Source organism: Sorex fumeus, unplaced genomic scaffold, assembly GCF_029834395.1.
Source record: "Sorex fumeus unplaced genomic scaffold, SorFum_2.1 ptg000018l, whole genome shotgun sequence".
Taxonomy (NCBI): domain Eukaryota; kingdom Metazoa; phylum Chordata; class Mammalia; order Eulipotyphla; family Soricidae; genus Sorex; species Sorex fumeus.
Genome location: NW_026606075.1, coordinates 13,559,797 through 13,582,089, shown reverse-complemented (window position 1 = coordinate 13,582,089; position 22,293 = coordinate 13,559,797). Strand labels below are relative to the sequence as shown.

Sequence of the window (22,293 nt, the reverse complement as noted above, 5' to 3'; positions counted from 1 at the left end):
ACGCTGTGAAGATTTGACTCATCCTGTAAGACTCACCTTGGTTGTGTGGAAGACTGAACTGACTAAGAAGCTCCCCCAAATGTTGAACGTTCCATCACTTTAGCATCAGTGTTACCTTTAACATACCTGGAGTATAGCATTTATCACATTATATTCATAATTTCAACTGGCGCGTTCACCTCCCCCATCTCACTAAATTCCTGGGAGACACAGACTTTATGTCTCTCTCTTTTGTATTCCTGATGACTACCAAGTGTCTCCCATTAAACCCTTAGTGAATGAATAGACACTTTTCAAATTGCTTCTCCATTTAACTTGCAGTATGCTTACAGCCGAGTGTACAAGATTTACATCTGTCATCTAGACAGTGGTTCTTTCTCAAGCTTTAACATTAAATTACCCCAACTGCTTTGAAAAACTGCAGTGCCCAGGGAACAGGTCAGTTTACTCAGAATCTGAAGGTGGGATGCAGGCGTCAGTATTTTCAAGCAGCGTCCATTAGAACCAGGAGTACAAACAACGTTCTAAAGTCACTGCATGAAGGCCACCCATTGCTTTATACATACGACCCAGTCACTTAAGTTATACTCAAGACCAATTAGAGCTTGAAGTTTCTGAATGGCTTCTGTTTGTGGGAAATTTCTAGCTGATTTTAGCATTTGGATCAAATCAAAATTTCTGAAAAGGCTTTTGAAATGCAATTTTAGCATTTCATCACAATTCTCCTCTGGAAATATTACTAATAACTTCATATAAATATCTTTTACACAAATAGTCAATAGCTATGCCGTCCTCCTTAGTTCTTGGATAATCCAGGCCTTTATAGTGAATTCTTGTTTCTTGTATATTTAGAACTCAAAAGGATACTAAATATAAATCTGGGGTTTTATAGAGACTTAAGAGTGTGTTTTATAGATGGAAGGTTCCAAAAAGGGAACTCTAATGGCTCTAGTCAAAATCATATTATGAAGGACACATAACTAGCCTCAGTGGTTTTGGGTTAGAAAAAGAAATGAACGTTGGGCATCACTAGTGGCACTTATGCTGAAGAAAGCACACAGTATTCCCACCGCCAATGGCCACCACAAAGCAACATAGAAGTCATTTATCACTGTAATCAAGTGATTCCAAATTACACATTTAATACACAAATCCCCAAGATATATTGTAAATAAAAGAGTTTCAAATACACTGAAAACAGATTATTTCAGTGTTTGTTCAGTAATCCAAATAAACATTTTGTCACTAGTTAAATAATGCAAAATTAACCATAGTTACTAAAATTCAGTGTGTAAATTTTGCAAGGGGTCTTTGAGTTTAAAGATATGGTGATTATTAGTTATGAAGTCCAAAGCATATATATTTGTTAACTCAGAAATGTCTGAGTTCTGTTTAAACTTAAGTCATCCTCACTACTAATCAAGAAAGTGGTAATACTTTCATGGGGAAAAATAACCTCCATACACAAGGAAACAGTTTATTAGAGAGAGTTCATATTTCTCACCGTAAAAATTCTAAGTGATCCTTTTTCTTTTTATCAAAATGTCTTTTACTGAACACAGAAACATGCAGTTAAAAACTGTAAGTCATATAATTTGATTAATGGTGTAAAAGTTGATTTTTTAGTTTTCAATTAATTCACATTGTTCTAACTTGTCCATATAGATTTATTTTACATCAGTTTTTGGTTTTCAGATTTAGTTGTTTACTTTTTTATTTTAAATTTAAAGAGAAAGGTAGAAATTGTAGTTAAAGTTAAATTCGCCAGAATATCTAGCTCCATTAATTAAATTAGATATAACTCCTGAAATATCTACTTATAGACTCTATCATACAGATTAATATCTACTTATAGACCCTGTCATACAGATTATATTCTTAGATTAAAACTACATGGAATTCTATGATTCTTAAAAGTTAAAATGAAAGGAATTTTAGAGATGAGAAATAAACTAACAGTAACTATACAGAGGTGACATAAAACAAGACATTCAAATTGCAATTAAAGATATATTTAAGGGGCTGGAGACATACTATAGCTGGTGAGGCACTTGCTTTGCATGTGGCTGGTCTGGGTTTGACACCCAGGACCAAAATCGGTCGCCTGACCTCCACCAGGAGTGACTCCTCAGCACAGAGCCAGGAACAAGTCCTGGGCATGGTTAGGCATGCCCCCGAACCACAAAAAATCAAAAATAAATAAAGATATATTTAGACTTGGAGAAATATTACAGGGATAGAGGTGCTTGCTGACCTCAGTTCAATCCTCATAGCTGCAAATGGTCCCCCGAGCAAGGTCAGGAGTGATCCCTGATTACAGAACCAGGAGTAATCCTTGAGCACCGCCAGGTGTAAAGTAATCCCCCGTCCCCACCTCCCTAAAAAAGATACACTGAAAATGCACAACATATTTTCAAAACACTGATAAGACATTGCTAGGAAAAAGAAGATCCATTAAATATTCAATAACGTATTTTTCCTTTCAGTTTAACAATAGGTATATCATAGACTAAGAATTAATTTCACTTCTCTTAAAACACATTAACTTATCATACAAACAAATGTTATCCCAGGGTTACTGAACACCTTTCCGAAAGATGCAACATAAAATTCAGTTTCAATGGTTGAGTCATTTCCTTTTTCTTCTCTAGCTGCTAGATAAAGTATATGAAATTTGGGTTTAGTAAGAATAGAAATTTACTATCTGGTTAAGGTTTTGCCATGACATTATAAACAGAGTGAATAAACTTATATGAATGCTTAATTTCTCTTATTTTGCCTCAACTTTTTTTTTTTTATCTGAAAAGCACTTATTTGTACTTATTTGGAGCCAATAGTTTTTGAGGAATAGAGTAACTGTGACCGAAAGTTCTTAATTTTTAGAACACTATCCCAATAAACTCTAAAACAGTAAACTGATAAAATGTAAGCCATGATTATAATCTAAAAGTTATAATTAGCCACAATTATTATCTAAAAGTTATAATTAATTTCAAATTAATGGCACGAGATTTTTACACATATCATTAAAGTTATTAAACTTATTAGAGGTATCTTGAGAGGTGATGCTGGATTAAAGTAAAAGAATTCCTAAGTCATAGCTGAAAGTACCAATTGTATTTATAGAAGATCAGTCTTACTTCCAACCACCAAGCCAACAAGATGTGAAAACCAACTGGTCAACATATGTCGATGCAGATGGGAGAAAGGATACAACTGTCTTTAAATTCTCTAAAGCAAGCTGAGTGGAGAGCCTTCTGGTCAGCGCAGTCCAAACTATCATTACGTGTGCAGTAAGACTCTTTGATGGGTTTTTCAGGCTATGAATAATACATATTTTGGGGACAGCTCTACAAAAATGATCTGTTTTTGCTCCAAAAAGGTCTATGACTAAGCAAATGCAAAACAAGAATTACCTCCCAGTCACAGAGAAGAGTGATACTCCCTGAGGATGGAAAGTTAAGGCAACTGGTAAAAACTTTTAAGTATTTTTGAGATATAAAAGTACAGTTCATATCACAGTTTATATCACAGAGGGCCAGGGAAACTAAGTTTCAAAATGACTCCACAATTACAAAAAAAGAAATTATTTTTCATAGGATATTACTAAATATATATATACATATATATGCACATATATATATTTAAAAGCCTATCTTTTTAGAAGATCTGGTATTTAAAAGTATTTATAGGGTTTTGCAAGTTCTATGACTCTCACAAAAAGGAATAAGATTTACTCCCCCTGTGAACTTAGAATTGTATTTACGCTTGGAGTGATAGAGGATTTTAAGGATTAGTCATAGGATTAGTCACTTAGGATAAGTATAAAATAAATTCACCGATGGAGTTTTGTCTTCAAGTCATGGGAACAGAAACAATTCCTGTTTGTTCTCTCTTGTGCAACTTTTTGAAACTACCAGCTGCTGGCTAGCAAAGTGAGGTCTATCATTTAGTTACCTACATGGTAATTCTACTTCCGGGCTCACCAGTGATGGCTTTAAGTGAGAGAATCCCATTGAATCCATTGAATTGTTGAGTGAATTCAACTCAACATTATTTTCACTTCAACTACCTATGACTCTTGGTGTAGTAGTTGTTTTTTTTGGGAGGGGGAGGTCATACCGATAGTGCTGGGGGTCCAGGAAAGTACCCAGAGGTTTTGGTAAAGGCACGTGATAAGTGTGTGTTCAGCCATTTGAGTCAGATCCTGGCCCGTGGTATAGATTTTTTTTAGCTCAAGAAAAAAATAACTGAGGATTGAAAAAAAAAACAAGCAATTTGAGTACCAAGATAGCAGTTTAAAAATCAATTATTATAACAAGTCATTCAAAAAAATCAAAGTTCTTGCAGAAAAAAGTGACACACAGGTCTGCCCTTTATGGCCTTTCATAAATATATGACCTGTGTTCACTTTTTATTAACACTACAAAGACAACATGATAGGGATACACTGTCATATTTGAAACATAATGAATGAGGACTCATTTTTTCCCCTCTAGTTATTATGAAAGCTTACTTTACCAACCATGTAATGCAACTTGAGACAGAATTTAGCAATTAATTTTTATGATGTGACCGGTGTCAATAAGTTTTAAGTTAATTTCTTAACTAGTATGTGAATATGTTTTAAAATGATCACTTAATTTATAGATTAAGTTGGGTTGTCTTATGTTAGCATCTATCAATCTCATAATCAGAAAAATTTATGGTAGAATTTATAACTTAAAATGTACTTCACGAAAACTGGAGAGATGGTAGATAAGATACTTGCTTTGCAAGCAGCTGACCTGGGCTGGATCCCAGAACTCCATGCGGCTCCTGAGCCTTTCAGAGTGATCCCTGACGGAAGAGCCAGGAGTGAGCCTTGAGCACAGTCAGATGTGGTGGCCCGAAAGGCAAAATCAAAACATATTTCATAAATTTTCTTTATGTAGAAATCTAACAAGTAGTTTTAATATATTCGTATAATAAATTCTTAATTATTTTTTTAGGAAGCAAGATAGTTTTTATTGAAACTTACTTAGAAAGATGTGAGGGGTAAGGGAGAAATGTGTGTTCACGAGAGAATATAGGTTTCTTCAGAGTGAAAATAAGCAAGCCAAGAACTTAGAGACAAACAAGCAAGACACATTCAAGGGAGAACACAGCCTGAGAGCCAGCCTAAATTCTTAATTTATTTGTGATAATGTATGAATATAGGTTCATAATTAGTATGAGTAATACTAATTTCTCACTCATGTGACACAAATTATATTAAAATGTGCAAGTTTCCTGTGCTATGAGTTGCTCTTCACATAAATCCTTTTTTAAAATTTTAGATTAGCACTTACATACATTTAAACACCTTTTGGAAGATGTTTAAATAAAATTAAGTATACATAAAATGTAAACAGGTCCATTATCCATTGACATAATATATTTATGTGATATATGTATATTTACATGATAGATATATACCTAAAATTATGTGGTCTTCACCAACTAACAACATATTGCAAAATTTTAAATCTCTAATTCCACTAATTATATGTATTTAAGTTCACCATTTCAGAAACAAACGCAGGGCACCACTGAAGGTGTTAAGATTTATATAGAATCATATAAACTATTTTCTCTGAAGAATGTCACAAAAATCCTGAATTTTTATTAAGTATAGTGGCTAGGGGAAAAAAACAGGGTAAATTTAAGAAACAGAGATGAATTCGGGCCTTCTTTCTTTTTTTTTACTACACTTTTAAAATGTGAACACCTACAAGTAAAATGATACCATTTTAAGAAAGTATGATTTATTAACTGTCTTTGCTGGAATAGATTGTGTTTGATCGTTTAAACGCTTTTGGTTTAACATTCTGATAGTAAAAAAACTAAGGGACCGATATTATCTATTTCAAATAAACTATTTTAACCTTATCCTAAGCAGTATATCACACTGTATCCTAAATAAAGTCTTATTTTGAGTAGAAGAGGTTTGACTTTATCACATGATAGATACTTATTAACGATGTAGTTGATCCCTTAACCCAAAACCACACACACACACACACACACACACACACACACATATAATATGTATATACATATTACATATATGTACTTGGTTTACCTGAAACATTCTTGGAAAAAAAACTACTCTTAAATTTAAGTACAATCAATAAATTTTTTTCTTCTTAAAATGCTTGTAAACTCTCAGGAAAGAGAAGGATTTTTGTTAAAAACATGTTTGGAAGAAACCTTTGGCCTATCAATATTATAAAACTTTCTTAGAAATCTCTTTAGCTCTGAGTACAATAAAACTAGGGCAATGCATATATTCTCAGTTACTCTTAAAAAAACCTGTAAAAGTGACTATAGTGGCATGTTCTGACACATTCTTTTCATAAACCGAACCCTGTTAGTGACAGCAGAACAGATTGTGTGCATCTGCTGGGAATGAGCCAGATGACAGTGGAAAAATGCACATGGATACCTTGGCACAGCAAATAAAAATGGAGAAAAAAAGACCTGGAAGAGAAAGTGCTCAACTTTAATTGAAACATTCTTTCCAACATGATGAACTTTATCCAACCACCTCTTGAAGCCTGTCAATTTTACATCTAAGAATGCTTTAAAAGAGTCTTTTGAAATTTTGAGCCGCTTTGTCTACTTTTAGTATCAAATATTGACTTCAGTATTGGATTATTTCTTCAAATTATGGCAAATGTAATAGGCAATAAGTTAGATAAAGAAGCCAAATCTCCCTACCACTGTATCGTAAAAGAATGCTTAACTTCCAAAAACCCTTGAGGTTCAGGTCCAATTTTAAGTATCTGGGTTAAGTGTTGAATTGTGCAGATATTATATTGCCAAGTACTAAAGACGCCATAATCAAATATTCTGCAAATGTGACTATTGTCAATTGTGCTTGCGCTCAATAGTGCTACAATATTTTATTTTATGCTGATCAACCATAGCATTGTTTAAACAGTTGCCTCAATAGCAGTAAGAACTCCATACATAAAAGCAAATGTGCTTCTGTTTCTGCTTCTATAAATCCTATCAGGAAGTTCTCTTGGATTCTGTGATTACAATGAAAATTTATTCTATACAGTATACAATGCAAATTTTAAACTGGAGATGAAGTTGTTTAATAGATTAGTAGTCTGACTGAAGCAGCTGCAGTCAAAAAAAAATCTGGTGATTAACAGCCATTTTCCAGTAATCATAACCCTGGAAAGGGCTAGTAAGCAGGGGGAGGGGGTGCAGATGGGAATAATTCTCTAAGCCCATGTGCCTTAGAGGGCTCCATCATCTTCACGCAGACTTATTATTATTATTATTATTTTTAAATTAAAGCTTTTAGAGGCATCCTTGATTGCAGTGTTGGGAGCTGTCCATGCTGTTTTACCATAGGGAAGTCCACTCTGCAAGTATTTGCACTGAGCACTCTTTAGTCAGGCATTAAAACAGGCTAGAAAAGAAAGCTGAAGTGCAAGGTACACACTAGAGGGGCATTATTCAAGAGAGTGAGAATAATTTCAGGTGGATGGAAATGGAACAGGTCTCTCTCATCAACTTTACCTGTCACCCAAAATATAAATTTCCTTTGTGAAATTAAGCTATAAAAGCTGAACCATAAAGTGGTAAACAGACTCTACTACCAGAAAATTTCCTATTTTCATTCACATCTTACTTAAATGCATTATCGGTGCTATCAAAAGGTGCAATCAACAGGCATAATTGAACATTTTCTATATTTTCTATATTACTTTATCTTTATTCTCAGAAGAGCCATGCCCAAATTAATAGTTAACTCACTCATCACCTCAAAGTTGATAAACAATAATGAAACAAGCCCTGAAACCTATAAAGAAAAAGGATGAGTGCCATTTAATAATTTTTAACCTTTCAAATAAAAAGTGCATTTTACTTTTGTGACTGAATATGACTCATTACTTAAGTCAAAAATATTTAGAATACCAATTAGATATAAGAAGGATTATGAAGGAATGTAAAGATAAGTAAGGTGACACTCATTCTTCATGAACTAATTCTATTTCTATATGCAATCAAAATTGTGCTGTGATAAGAGAAATTTTAAAAATACTGATGTAATTTCAAAAGTAAAAAAGTATCAATGCTAAGGAAAAAAACTAAGAATTCTTGTTGAGGAATTTTCATCATTATAATTATCCCAAAACTCACTGTATCTCAAGCACTTCCTACAAATGGATGGTTTAGTAAAAATAAGTATCTATCTGGCATTCAGAACAGCTAATAAATGACTTTTGAAACTCACATTGAAATAATTTTGTCTCTTTGTTTCCATTTCTAAAACTAATATAACTTTTAATAACATCATATCTGTGAAAGGTTTTGATTTTCTTAAAGAAAATTGTATTTCATACTTAGCAATCATTAGCCTTGACCTCACATAGCATCAGATGGAATGAACAACTTGCTCAGAAAATGACCCAATTTTAATGCTATGAAAGTATTACTGGTAAAATTCAAAATAATTATCCCAGCAAGCATTCTAAATGATCATTACTGGTAGGAAGATAAAACTGCTAAAAGTATAGTATTCTGATATAATTTCTTAATTCCTGTTCAGTTACATTGAATTTTATATATATTATCTATCTGGTTTAATAATTACAACACATCTCAGAGACAGGTGGTATGACTAGCCCCATTTTACAGATACTGAAACTGAGGTTTTCTATCAGTTAAATCACTGATAAATGAGAGGCTGGATTCAGATTCTAGTTTATTATTAAACAATGAATTATTACTCTCTGAGGCAGATGAACTTGTCTAATAGCACATACATGAAGAATCAGAAAAATGATGTTAAGTATGGCAATGGAATCTCATTATATGTTTATTTATCAAAAAATTTAATTTTTTCTTTCATTCCTCTTTATTCTCTCCTGTTAATTTTTTCACTTTCTCTGCCCTTCCATGCCTATCAACCTCCCATTATCACCATCACCACACACACAGTTCTTGGAGTTTTGGCCCAATATCTCACAGAATATCATAAAAGCCTTAAATTTGTGGTTTTAATTAGTAACTACTACGATCCTGTGCATTTTTGTCATGAATGTACTTTTATCAACTCTAAAGCTGTTAGTGGTTTCTTACAAATTCCGGATCCAGAGTTTTCTCTGTTTTAAGATCAGAGTCTAGAGCTCTTTTGTAACATGACATTGGGTTGTGAAAGCAGCACACTAATCTCCAGATGTAAGGAGATAAGTTAACATCTGAAACAATCTATTACATCACATGTGCATTCGAGTTAAAAGTGCACTTATTTTCACAATACCAAATATTTTAAAGCAATAAAAGAACACAGGAGAAAATCCAAAAATATGGAAAAAATGAGAGAAAAAGTCCAAGTAAAAGAATTCATTAAATTTTCAAGCAATAAACAAGGAAGAAGGTGGGGCTGGAAGGGTGGTACAGATCGTGGAGAACTCACTGTGACTCAGGAAAGATCAAACAGTCCTAGAAGGGTCATGCCAATTCATTTCAACCCGGTGAACACAGGGAAATAAGACATGGAACTGAGAATCTTTCTGGTCCTCAGCTAATCTATTAATGTCATCGTGGAAAGTGACTATTTATGTTGGGTATGAGAAAAACTGAAGCATTTTAGACAACTGTAGTCAGTCTCTAACTCAAAGGGGTCCTTTGATAAAGGTTTACCAGTTTTTGTGTAATAAGGAAAAATTATCCTGATTGAATTAGGTCTGGATTTGTACCATTTTCAAGTCTGAACTATTACAGAAGAAAGGAAGAAAGGTCTATTGTATCTAAAAATCATAAAACCATTACTTAGAGAACACCCAGCAACTTAAAAACACTCTTCAAGTATGAATAAAAATTAGTCACCTTAAAAAATGTATTTGTTTTGATTGACAGCTTAAAATAATTTTAATTCTTAGCCCATGAAATCACCATTATGGGACTCTATTAATCAGTAATAGTTCTATAACATTTACATATAAATTTAAGTATCATTTCATTTTCTATTGAAAAATTCATCCACTATAATACTAAAGAACTGAAAACTCAGACAGTGTCTATCATGTTTATCAAGGGTTGATGATACTAGTTATCGATGGACTAGGAGCATTCCGGAAAGATAAAGTAACTGTACCATATTGTAAGTAAGTGCAATTTTACTTAAATCTGAATTTTTCAATACGATGTTTAAATTGTAAGAAATCAAGGTAAAAATGTACTGACTCCAATATATACTAATATATGGAATAAAATCAAGTTTAACATTTGTCCCCCTTGCTAATGGGCCTTGAAACTGTGCCAGACATGGAGGCGGCGGTGGAGGGGGGGGGAGCTTGTTCATAACACCTATGGTAAGAATAAGCCATTGTGACTATACTCTTAAGAGCTACTTTTTACATTCTCAATGTGTTGTGTTTTCTTGACACTTCATTAGCAAACAATGGTACCCACAGAAAAAATAATTGCTTGGTATTTTATACATAATTAAAACTATATTTCTTATATTCTCCTAAAGAGAAATAAAACTACACTGAACAGTTGGTCTGATTTGCTAAATTTTATAGAGACAATAATCGGGTTAGTGGGTTAACGGCTAAATAACATGTATACACTGTTTTTATAGAGCCAAATCAATAATTTAGTTTAAAACTAAGGTTGAATATTTATTATGTACTAACACTTTCTACTTAGACTTCCACTTCTGCTTTGCAGAAATGCATTGCTATAAGAAAGCCAGTTTTAGAATGTGTGATGACAATAATTTGACTATACCTCATACAAATGAGAATTCTGCTATTGATTATAGGAGCATGGTACCTAGACTTATTTTTGAATCGGTTTTTAAAAATTGCATTGGTAACCGTTGAAAATGTAACTGGTAACTAAAGATCGTCTGAAATAGTTTTTAAACTTTATTGTATAAGAAATAGGAGTTTGAGACTATAGATCCAGATACAAAGAATATTATGTAAATCTTTGGTTGATTTATTTTGCCTCACAATAAGCACATTACTCACTCAAAAGTATACTTTGCAAATGAAGAGCATAAACTAAATCTGAAAACTAAAGTCACATTTTCTTTTTTATACTCTTGTATTGTGACCTAGTGATCATTAAAAATGTGTTTATCAATAAAAATTACTGTAGAGTCACAAATTGTGGTGGACCATTGCTATTTCCAGAGATAACTACAAAAAACACTCAATGTTAATTTGCATCACAAAATTACCTAACATATCTGACCTATGATGTACAGTCTTCATAGAAAAGAAACCATTCTATATCTTTTTTTCTCTGCAAAACAAACAAATACAGAGATTTGATTGGATCTGCTTGTGTGGGAGGAGGGTAGGGGTAGGTAAGAGGTCTCATTTTCTATCTTATACCTACCGTTTTATGTATTTTAAACTGAGTTTTTAGGGGTTAGGAAACACACTGAATCCACTTAGCAGTTAATGTCTTAGTGATTAAAGAGGCAAAAATTTCACGTTTAAGATGGGAAACATTATGCTTTTCCTTTCCCAAAGCAACTGTTCAGGAAGAAGGCCCTTGCTCCTTAGCCTATGCCAGGGGAAAAAAGGACATTACTTGGGGCTAAAATCACTCAGAGACAGAAGAGGGGAAGTTCATGATGTGGCACCGTGCACTGTACCCGGTCTGCAGCCAGGAAGTTTTCATTTTGTAGCTCAGATGCCCCGCACATTCAGAAAGAAAAATACACCAGCTTTCTATCTCAGAAGCTGAGGATGTTACAAAGAATTAAAAGAGTTTATTTTTCTTTCTTTATTCTGAGTGTAATTACTGTTTCAAAAAAGAGCTGAAACTATAGTAACTGGAGTATTTTTTTTTAATTTTATTCTTCCCTTTTTACACTCTTCAGACTACCTTTCCACAAAGCCATTTTAGTTAAATGGTACCTTTAACATTCACCTACATGAGGGATATAACTTAAAAAATCTGCTCCAATATATCTTTCTGCTCAAGTATAAGGAACATAGCAAAAATTTAAAAAGATATGGCCACTATATTTTTAAAATGTGTTCTTCTGTGTATGTATGTGTGTGTGTGTGTGTGTGTGTGTGTGTGTGTGTTCGCGTGCATGTGTTCATTCATTAAAGAGAGTTCTGAACTGCAATTAGGTGGTGGGTTCTATAAAGGCTTCCTTGTGTGACCATGATTTCTAAAAATAAAGTGCTCCAGTGAATATTTCTGCTAAATAATCACATCTTCAAAATTACTTTAACGAAATCCCAATCCCTCATGTTACATTAAGCAATAATACTTGCTTTCCATAATAAAGCTTGGTGATACACCTTATGCATGGTCAACAATTAATTAGATGGCTTAAAAAAAGCCATGTTTACTCTCTTATGTAGTAGACGAATTTCCACTTATTTACATTAGTAAATCTATTTTCTAATTTTGCAAATAAACAAGCATATCTATGCCAAAGCTGCTTATCTTCGGGTCCGGGGAAAGATACATTTTCATGCTATCATTCTAACTTGCTGAAAGAAAGAATTACAGACATAAGGTGAGGAGAAAGAGGAAGGGCAATTAGCTGTTTAAAAAAACACCTTGCACTCTAACTTAAAAAAGTGCATCTCCCACTGTCTGAGTCAACAAGCTAGATATCCATAGTTTCAAAGAACAATTTTTGGGAATTCTTCATGTTCATGTTATCATTGACACCAAGAAAGAGGAAAACTAGACCATAACCAGGATGATGCTATCTGAACAAAAGCAGGTTTTCACTGGGAACTGCTTCTTAGATCAGTTTTTCTAAATTCTAAAAACAAGTTGAAGCTATTTTATTTAAATCATTACTTGCAGATTTGCACTGTCATTCTACATGAATTGCAACCACTTGCAGGATGAACAACATTTCTCCATTCATTTCAAATTTACAACATTAAGAATTAATAAAGTCTCTATAACATCTGCATTATTGAAGAGTAATGATTCCTGTAGAAATCTGCCCGTAATAGGTTGACTGTTTTTATGGCTTGTAATGTCACCAGTTTCCTTTATAATGTACTCAAAAATGGTCTCCATGTGAATTCTGAACTTTGTTTACACTGACTGTATTTTAAAATCAAATATAGAAATTTAATTTTGGGAAAAGAATGACAACGTACAACAAATGTACTATGGTGATGACAAAAAAATACTACTCATAAAATCACCTAAAACGTGGAAATACACTTATGTAAGAAATATGATATATCTACCATACTGAATAGGTATATGGACATTTAAAAATAAGTTAAAGCTAAAAAAACCAAAGAAATGTAAGCTAATGCCATATCATATAATCTTTTTTATCTTATATTTTACAATGTTGTGTTTTTTAATAGAATTTTGTTTGTTGTACACAAATGAAAACAACTAAATAAGAATACTGATGTACTAAACAGTAAAGAGCTCTTTATTTCTTTATGCCTCAGTATGTCTATAAAATAAGGTTGCTACTGTTGAATTCTTATTTCAGCAAGACCAAAATTAATTCTATCTCACTTTGTGAGAGTAAAATTGTATTAAATACACAAAACTTTCAAAAACTCTTTTCAGCATTTAGCGTGAGAAAGGTTATCAATAAGAAGTACTAAAAAAAAAAACCCACTGAGTTTCCCTTGCTCACTAACTATAGAAGACCATTAGAAATTCTGCTTTTTTTTCTCATGCTGTTATTCACTTACACACTGCATATTTGCTTCAATTCTCCAAGGGAAGAAATGTGGCTCTTGTGGGAAAGGTCCACCCCTTTCTACATGTTTGCTTCCTTGAACCGAGAACACACCCCCTTACATTCTTTGAAATGGATCCAACATGCAGAGAATTGTAATAGCGTAGTATTGACCAAACTTGAAAATCTTAAAAGAGAATCAAATAGTTAAAGGGCTATGTTTGGAATCAAGAGAACTAAAGGACACGTTTATAAGTAATACAGATGAACTGTATTCAGTCTAGGGTCTGCATTTGAATACACCTGTTCTAGGCTGGTAAACGTGGCTTGTGAATGTCCTCTGCTCAGACATGTTGTAAGACCTCAGGCAAAGTTTCATATATGCCCTATATTTTTGCGCATCTTTTGTACTTGAGACCCCATCTACAAACATTTAAAGAAAAACTGTTCAGAAACTAAGTATCCACTCCTGTAAATAAAATCAGAAAGCTTTTTGAAAACACAGAGATGCAAGATTATTGACAGTCTTCACTCTATACCCTAAAGAGATAACTTACACTAAAGTTGGTATCCACTAACTTCTACCTCATTAAGACTATCTGCCTGTCATAAAAACTTAATGTTCTAACAAGACTTTCTTCTATTACGGAATATCATATATTCCCAAGACAGAAGTTGAGGTATTCTATATATGCAGGCTTTTGTGCATGGATCTTTACTTTTATATCCTTAAATCCCTTTACTTCATTCCAGTTTTAGGGAAAAGGCACATATATTAAAATTTTCTTTTACAAGATAGTTTAGTATTTAAATGGGATAGTTAGTACCACTGGTATGTTCATCAGGCATTCACTGATAAACTCAGTTCTTTAATTTCCAGGCCTGCAAAAAGGAAGCTTTGCTATTCTGCCTATGTCTTTCATTTGGCATTGGAGTGACTAATTAACAGTGAATATATAAACTGGAACTGAAGGTAATACAACTTATTAAAACTTGTAAGATATTGTTATGATCAAAGAAAACCTGGAAGTGTGTGCCATAAATCCACTCAGATGAAACATCTCATTCACTAGAATTTCATACCTTATAATCATGCACAGAAAATTAAATACATAAATATTAATTTTATGTATCAATAGAAGAAGTAGGCAATGAAAATACAATGTTTACATTTATGAGTGACTCATTAGTGTTTTATTGTGTGAAACACTAGGAGGCATCAGTTGGGTAGAAAAGAACCTCAATTTTTAAAGAAGCAAGAAATTATTGCAAAGTTGGATATATAGGAAGTTGGGGTTTTCAAAACGTTATTAGGTAAACCAAAAGCTTAATCTCTTTAATAAACGCTTAAAACATTGTATTTTTGCTGTAAAGAATGATCTCCATATAACATACATGAAATATATTTATATAAAATCATCCGACCAATACTGATCTATCAAAATCTACTTCAAATAAAGGTAATATACGGGCCCATGATTACATTTATGCATTTTATGGGGAATATATCTGGTGACAGAATAACATAATGGCTCTTGACTACTTTGCATTTTCTGCTCAGTTACTTCATACCAGACGTGTACATATTATTCTGCATATTGTTTTGTCCTCTCTTAACACCTCTGAAAACACCTAATGGTATTTATTAAGCTTGATCTTAATTGTTTCTCATAATAATTCAGAAGTTCTGTGTCAGAACTTAAAATGCAGGCAACGAAGACATTTTTTTTAAAGGCATTTTCTCTTACTTCACTTTTGAAAGCCTGTCATTCGAAAACTTGAGATTTCCCTTTTGAATGGCTCTTCATAAAGATGAAGCAACAGGGTTGTGGTACACTTCTCTGACAATCATTTGTAATTGGAGTATCTTGTCATTCCCAACAATCAGCTTTTATCTCTGACCTATCAAAATAACACGTGAACTGCGTAATTCGCTTTTTGTAAGGTGCAGTGACAACATTGTCGCTTCTAGTTTTATGAATCACTTCTGCAAACTGGTTTGATTTCCTAAAAATGACAGAGCTCGGTGAACACTCAGGCTTTACAGTGCACAAGACAGACCAAGCGCCCTCGAGACTAAGGTGCAGTGCTGCAGACGGAGCTCCTAATCACCTCCCCTTCCACATGGAGCACACGGAATGAACATCAGTGATTCAATCTTTCCTTTGTGTCCAGGACATCACAACATTCATAAAAAGAGCATGTACATTCTACATGCTTTAGGCATTGACTTGTGTGATATTTTCCCAGAGAATGTGCTTGTTGAAAAAAAAAACAGAACTTTTTCAATGATCTCTACAAAGTCCACTCAGTGACCTTTAATTGCATAGGAAATTCTACCATGTTTGAATCATACCCCTGATTCTCTGTTGAAGAACTATTTTGTTGTTGCTGGAATGCAAGCTTAAGTGTTGCTGCAGAGACATTTCCCCATTTTTGTCACTTTCCGAGATTTCAAAGACTCAAAATATACCGCATGAAGAGTTGGGAAATAAAACCACAAACTATAGTATAATAAACAGAAGAAAGTTTTCCAATAGAATATTAACGTGCTGGAGAGTTATCTAATTCAGGTTTTCAAAAGAAAAATTTAAATATAATTAATTACTTAGAAAGATATGAGCACAATGTTATTCAGTTTATGGATTCGGTCAAATGATGACCAAGGAAGAAATTTATAGAAATCTGAAAAACATAAAACACGACGGTTCATTAGGATTCAATTTTGGAACATCAAATACTGTTTTTCACTAGTGAAATGACCCATTTCCCCCACATTTTGAAAACTGATATATTTACAATGAAGAAAAGAGGCAAAATACACTAAGTCCGTGTTGATTCAATTTCATGCATTTAATTGGGCTTTTACTATGAAAAGTTAATGTAGAGAATGACATACTTTTAAAGTATGAACAGCTCAGGAAAGGTGAAAGATTAGCTTTATATTATAAAATGCCATTTGTTATTAAAACTTAGGAAATAAAATGCTATTTCATAACATTTTTATCTTTAATATTCTCTTTCAACATGCTCCTTTTATGTATACAGTATTCATAATGTAAATAATGTAATTAATGAACCAAGTGAAAACTGTCTTTGGTAAGAAGTCTGGAAAATATGCCACATATACTCTGAAGCTATAGGAATGACACTGGGAAGAAACAGATTTTTATGAAGTTTAATAAAACTTCAACAGATTAAACTGCCAACTATTGTCTCTTTTACTTGACTGAAGAGGGAAGGTCCATATTTTAAACAAACACTGAATTTGAACTATTTTGATGAAACCCTTAGAATTAAGGTAGGATATAAAGTCAAATGCACTTTTCTATAACTAGAATGAGATATTTCAGAAATAATTTTTCTTCTGGAGATAGGATATTAGACAGGTACATCTTATTTTTAACCTGTCAAGTTCAGAGTCAACTTGCTTTAGAACCACTTATTTTAATTTAATAAATAAGTTCATGTGACACTGGAAGGCAATGATATGGCTTTTGAACTGCATTATAGTTAGCTGAAACCAACAGAGAAACAACACAAAACTGTCAGTGCCATACTGGTAAATGATGAGCACTTTTTGAATGCTATCCTATACTGATGCTATTTAAAATTTTAAAATAAATGTTCTAATTTCAAATTGGAGATTTTAATTCATTTAAAGTTGAAAATTAATCTTCAACACAGAGGTTAAATGGGGTTCACAGGTGGTCACATTTCCATGTCCTACCAAGCCTCTAGGGATTGGAGTTATTATACTCTACATAAACATCTTCACTCTGTAACCACAATTCCATTGCAAGGTGCCAGTGAAAAAGAGACTGGTCACTTTTTTTGACTGGTATAATGAGGTGGCTGGAGTTCCTTTTATAGCACTTAGAAAATATATGCAGACACTGTTTCACAAGACAGTTACTATTAGAGTTAGTATCAGATTTACAATAGTAAAACCACTTTGTGTCAAAGCAATTCTCTACTGAGGGTTAAAGAACTGGCAGAGAGCCTGATTCTACTTATACTGTCAGCATTTACATACAAAGGTATTTTATACAAAAGACATTCTAAATATAAAGTAAAATGGCTTTCCCCCCAAATGCTACCACTGGACCTAGATAGTCAAAAATGTTTCAGATGTAAAATTTCCTTTAATAGTCACATTCTGGGAAGTAAAGCATTAGTATTAAATTTAAGAACTTGCATAATATATAATAAAACAATGAACACTGAGCCATGTTTTTGATATAATTAATTCCTTTCTGACAAACTTTATCAAGTTTGGTAACTTTCATCCAAAGTACAAACAGAGGCAATTTAAGGGACTTAATCCTGTTTTTGAAAGGCTATGCATTTGACTTGACCTAAACAGCGCTGCATCCTAAACTGAAAACCCAACAGGATCTGCAAAAGGTAAGCTGCATGGCCAGAATATTACTTTATAATAATTTTTTTTGGTCCAAACCAATTAAGAAGCTCTCTATCAAGCCATCACTTTTGGGAAAGAAGGAGATGACAAAGGTGTACATACTGAGCCAGCCAGCCATGCTCTAGCTCAAACTAATCTCAAGAATTGGTGGTTCAGAAGCATAACCCAAAGCAAATGGGTGTCTTTGGGGGAACTCATAGGAGCGTCTATCCACAGTGAACTGCTAAATCTTACGGCATGTGCTTCAAGGTCACGGAACATTCTGTGAAATATTAGAATTCATCAGGCTCCACAGGATCCACCATATCAAACATGCTAATGACGTGAACTAACTTCATGAAACTTTAAACACACTGGCGTGACAAGAACGAGTCAGGAGCGATCTCAGTAGCTGATGGCAAACGGAGAGACTATCTAAAAAGTTACTTTTATCAACAAACCAGGAAATCTAACGAAAAGACGGCACAACCAGGCTGAAACTTCAGCTTTCCAAAAGGTACGGGGCAAGACTCGGTGCCATGGAATATCCTGGTGCAGATTTTCAGAGACAATACCCAGGCTAGTGCTATTTCTTGGAAAAATGTCAGAGGTACTTACATGAAGGAAGACCAGATCAGATTAGTCCTTGGGAAATTTTCCTTTCTTAAGGGAGAGAGAGAGAAAAAAAAAAATAACAAGATCTTTACTTCGTCCAGCCTGAAAGTGCTTCTCCACCTAATTCAAACATGCAGCCGCGGCGACCCACACAGAACCTTCAAAGTCAATCCAATAGCAGCCCGAAGATGTCTGGGTGTACGCGTGTGCTCAAGTGTCTGTGACTGCGAGCAGAGCGAGCAGAGAGCTGGAGACGATGTGTGTGTGCGCGTGAGCGCGCCGGGGGAGCGCGCGCGGGGCCGCGCATTCGCGCGCGCCGAGACCGCTCGGAGGAGGAGGAGGAGGAGGAGGAGGAGGAGGAGGAGGAGGAGGTGGAGAGGAGGAGGAGGTGGAGAGGAGGAGGAGGAGGAGGAGGTGGAGGAGGTGGAGGAGGAGGAGGAAGAGGAGGAGGAGGAGGAGGTAGTGGAGGAGAAGGAGGAGGAGGAGGAGGAGGAGGAGGAGGAGGAGAAAGTGGCTCTCAGCGGCCGGCCGGATTAAAAGTAACCAGACTCGTCCAGAAAACTGCGTCCAGGAAGGAAGTGACAGAAGACGAATAGGAAAGAGAGAGCCGCTCACAGCCTTTGAAACCTCGCGTAAAAAAGGCGGGGGGCGGGGGGCGTGGTGGAAGGATATTGGGAGGGGAGGCGGGGGTGGCCGGGAGAAGGGGGCGCACAGGCTGGGGGTTCCAAGCACGTCCGATGAAGTGCCTCTTGCCTTCTTATTTTCCCTTTATTTGATTTTTGTCCTCGCCTTGGCTCCGCTCTGCCTGTTTCCCCCCGTCTCTCCAGCACAATCCCGAACCGTTGACTCTTCCTTGCGAGCTGGAGAAATCATCAGTTTCACTCTTGCAAAAGGGGGGCGGGACTAGAGCTCGAAGCATTTTAATAAAACAAACATCCAGCAGTTCCCTCCTCACCCCTCCAGTCGCAACTAGATTGATAAATTACTCCAGCACACTACTTTAATTATGTATATGGTATGCAGAATAAATCACTGAACATCAGTACCTCAATCAAGCACTTTTAAATGATAATTGCATCTTGGTGAATCAATCTTTCCATTCCTGACATTTTGCTAATTTTAGTTTTACGGTGGGGTAACGGCACATGCCACACGCAAACCTAATGACAATTCTTTAGGGCTCGGAAAGAAGACAACACGGCGAGCGGCGGCTCCCCGCTCCGGGCGCAGCGGCCGAGAACGCTCGGAGAACTGAGTCGCCGCCGCCGCGCTCACTCCCCGGGGATGCTGCGAGCCAGCCAGCAGGAAAGTCCTTCTAAAGTCGGAATCTTCCCTCTGACCAATCGGAGCGCGACCCTAAGAGTTGTGCTGGTGACTTTTCCCCCCGTTTGAGCGCGCGTTAACCGTTTCGTTCTTCCAGCGGTCACAGCGCTCCTCTGCTATCCACGCGGAAAAACCACGGTGCAGGATGCCCGCCGCGCTGGATTCCAGATTCCAGCGCGCTTCCCCGCATGCCTGGGCCACGCGGCTCTCCGGCCCCGAGAGGCTGGAGGGTTGGGGAAAGAAAGCCGAAAGGCTTCTCCTGGCGTTAGCCCCGAGCAAAATCATTCAAGAATGATCCCAGCGTTTGGGATCTCGACTTCATCGTGGGGCCGTGAACTTTCTCATCAGTTTGGAGAGATTTACCGAGGCGGTGGCTTCCACCGAGGCTCCCCCCTCCCTCCTCCCACTCTATCTCTTCCACACCTTGCTGGATTTTATCCAGGGTATTAGCGCGTAAACTAAACCAACTTCCCAAATGCATTCCCTATCCAATCTCTCAGGACTTCACTTATCCTGAAGAGTTTCAGCTGCACAGGAAGCAGAAATGGAGACAGATAAGAAGGATACTTATGCTAAGGTTTAAAGCAGAGTAAACATTTTAACTTACACCCCCACTACCCCCCCCTAAAAAAAAGGTTAATATTCAAGATTTAGGAAAGATTACTAGGGTTAGGGCACCTCCCCTCCTTGGGCAATTCTACTACGCTCAATAAAGACCACACAAAATATACCAACTAGTACACACACCAGGGGGGGAAAAACAATGCAATGGCATGCCAGTGGAATTGCAAATTATATACAAAATGTTTAAACTAAACAGAAAGAAGTGAATATTGTAAAAGGAAGAAAGGAAAAGACACAGGGGATATAAAAACGTTGAATTTGCAAGAGTAGACAATAGGAGCATACTGAAATACCTAGCTAATTAAAGATTTTTCTTCCGCACTTAAAAAATTCCTTTGAGCACTATGTGTTTAACCCAATGACTAGTTGCATTTCCTGTTAAGTTCTACACTGTGCCTCTGGACTATTTTAATGTATGAGGACAGTGTGATTCCAAAAGACTGCTTCATCCTTGGGGTTATTTGGTGTGAGTAGTTTCTCTCAGAAGAGTGGGCTCAACCTTTAAGGAGGCATTTCAATTTCAAGGCGTCACTTGAAAGGAGAAGGTTGATTTTTACAGGCAAGTACAAGATGTTAACAATCTTCAGGCTTCTAGCTAATCACTTTTGCGACTATCAGCACAACTAAGAGAAATCTCCTGCTCTCATTATAGGAAAGCATGGCAAACTGTCACAAAGCAAAACCCATCTGAAAGTGTATTTTTTGAATATGACCATAATATTTTCTTTACCTGTGACTTTGCTACTATCAGGCATTCATTAAATTAAATGGCAGAAATTATCTACACCAAGCTATCCATCTAGGTACAAGTTCTTAAAAATTAAGACAACCAAAGACACACAATTACTTGGCATACCAAAGTTTGTCTATGTGCGGTGATAAGAATGGAATTAATTTGTTTCCCTGATGCATATATGTTCTGAGAAAGCAAACTAGTCGGGAAACATGTGAGTTTATTGACATAATGCCGGGTATTGATACAATGAATTGTAACAACCTATATTTACTACATGTGCAAAAAGACCCAGACAACACGTTACTCTCAACTATACTATTTTTGATAGATTGTAGGAATATTTCTGTTTACCACAATACAGTAAGCTTTAGTCTTAGACTGTCTTCCTTAAAAAGATACTATTTTATCTTTTTAACTATTTAAAAATTAGGTAATAATAAAACTTTAAACATTAGGAATTATCAGTGATAATGCATGAAAAGTATACTTGAAAGTATATTATTTAATCCAACAATGTGGAACATTTGAAAATTATTTGGATCTGAAATGTATCACAATTGGCCTTTTAAATTGTAGTATTTTTCTCTCTCTGCTTTAGATTCATAATTATGTGTGATTGATAAAACTCTAAGTTAATTTAGAGTTATTTTCCTTCACATGAGTCTTCATACTTGAAGCAAAAAGAGGAGGTGGTAATGAAATATACAATTTAAAGGTACCTGAGATTTAAAATTAGTCATTGGTAATCTACAAAATGATTAATCCAATATTTACTTTGTGTTCATCTTTAAATGTTTCTCTTTCCTTTTCTTTTTTTTTTTTAAAACCCAGACCATCCCAATCCTTGCTGTCTTTGTACCTGGCTAGGATCAGATAATTTTCTGGTAGAGAAAGATAAGG

The 22,293-nt window shown here is 35.2% G+C and overlaps 1 protein-coding gene across 7 annotated transcripts in view; it reads right to left on the bottom strand.

Annotated features, from left to right (window-relative positions):
• MEF2C (myocyte enhancer factor 2C) overlaps nucleotides 1–19,098 on the bottom strand; it is a 155,081-nt gene extending 135,983 nt beyond the window's left edge. For 3 of the 7 annotated variants that reach the window (XM_056112392.1, XM_056112389.1, XM_056112391.1), the window contains exon 1: nucleotides 18,714–19,098. The gene's annotated coding sequence lies outside the window, so the exon portion shown is untranslated. The remainder of the gene's footprint in view (nucleotides 1–18,713) is intronic. The other 4 variants (XM_056112385.1, XM_056112386.1, XM_056112387.1 and 1 more) reach the window with 3 other exon arrangements.
• Between the last annotated feature and the right edge of the window lie 3,195 nt (nucleotides 19,099–22,293).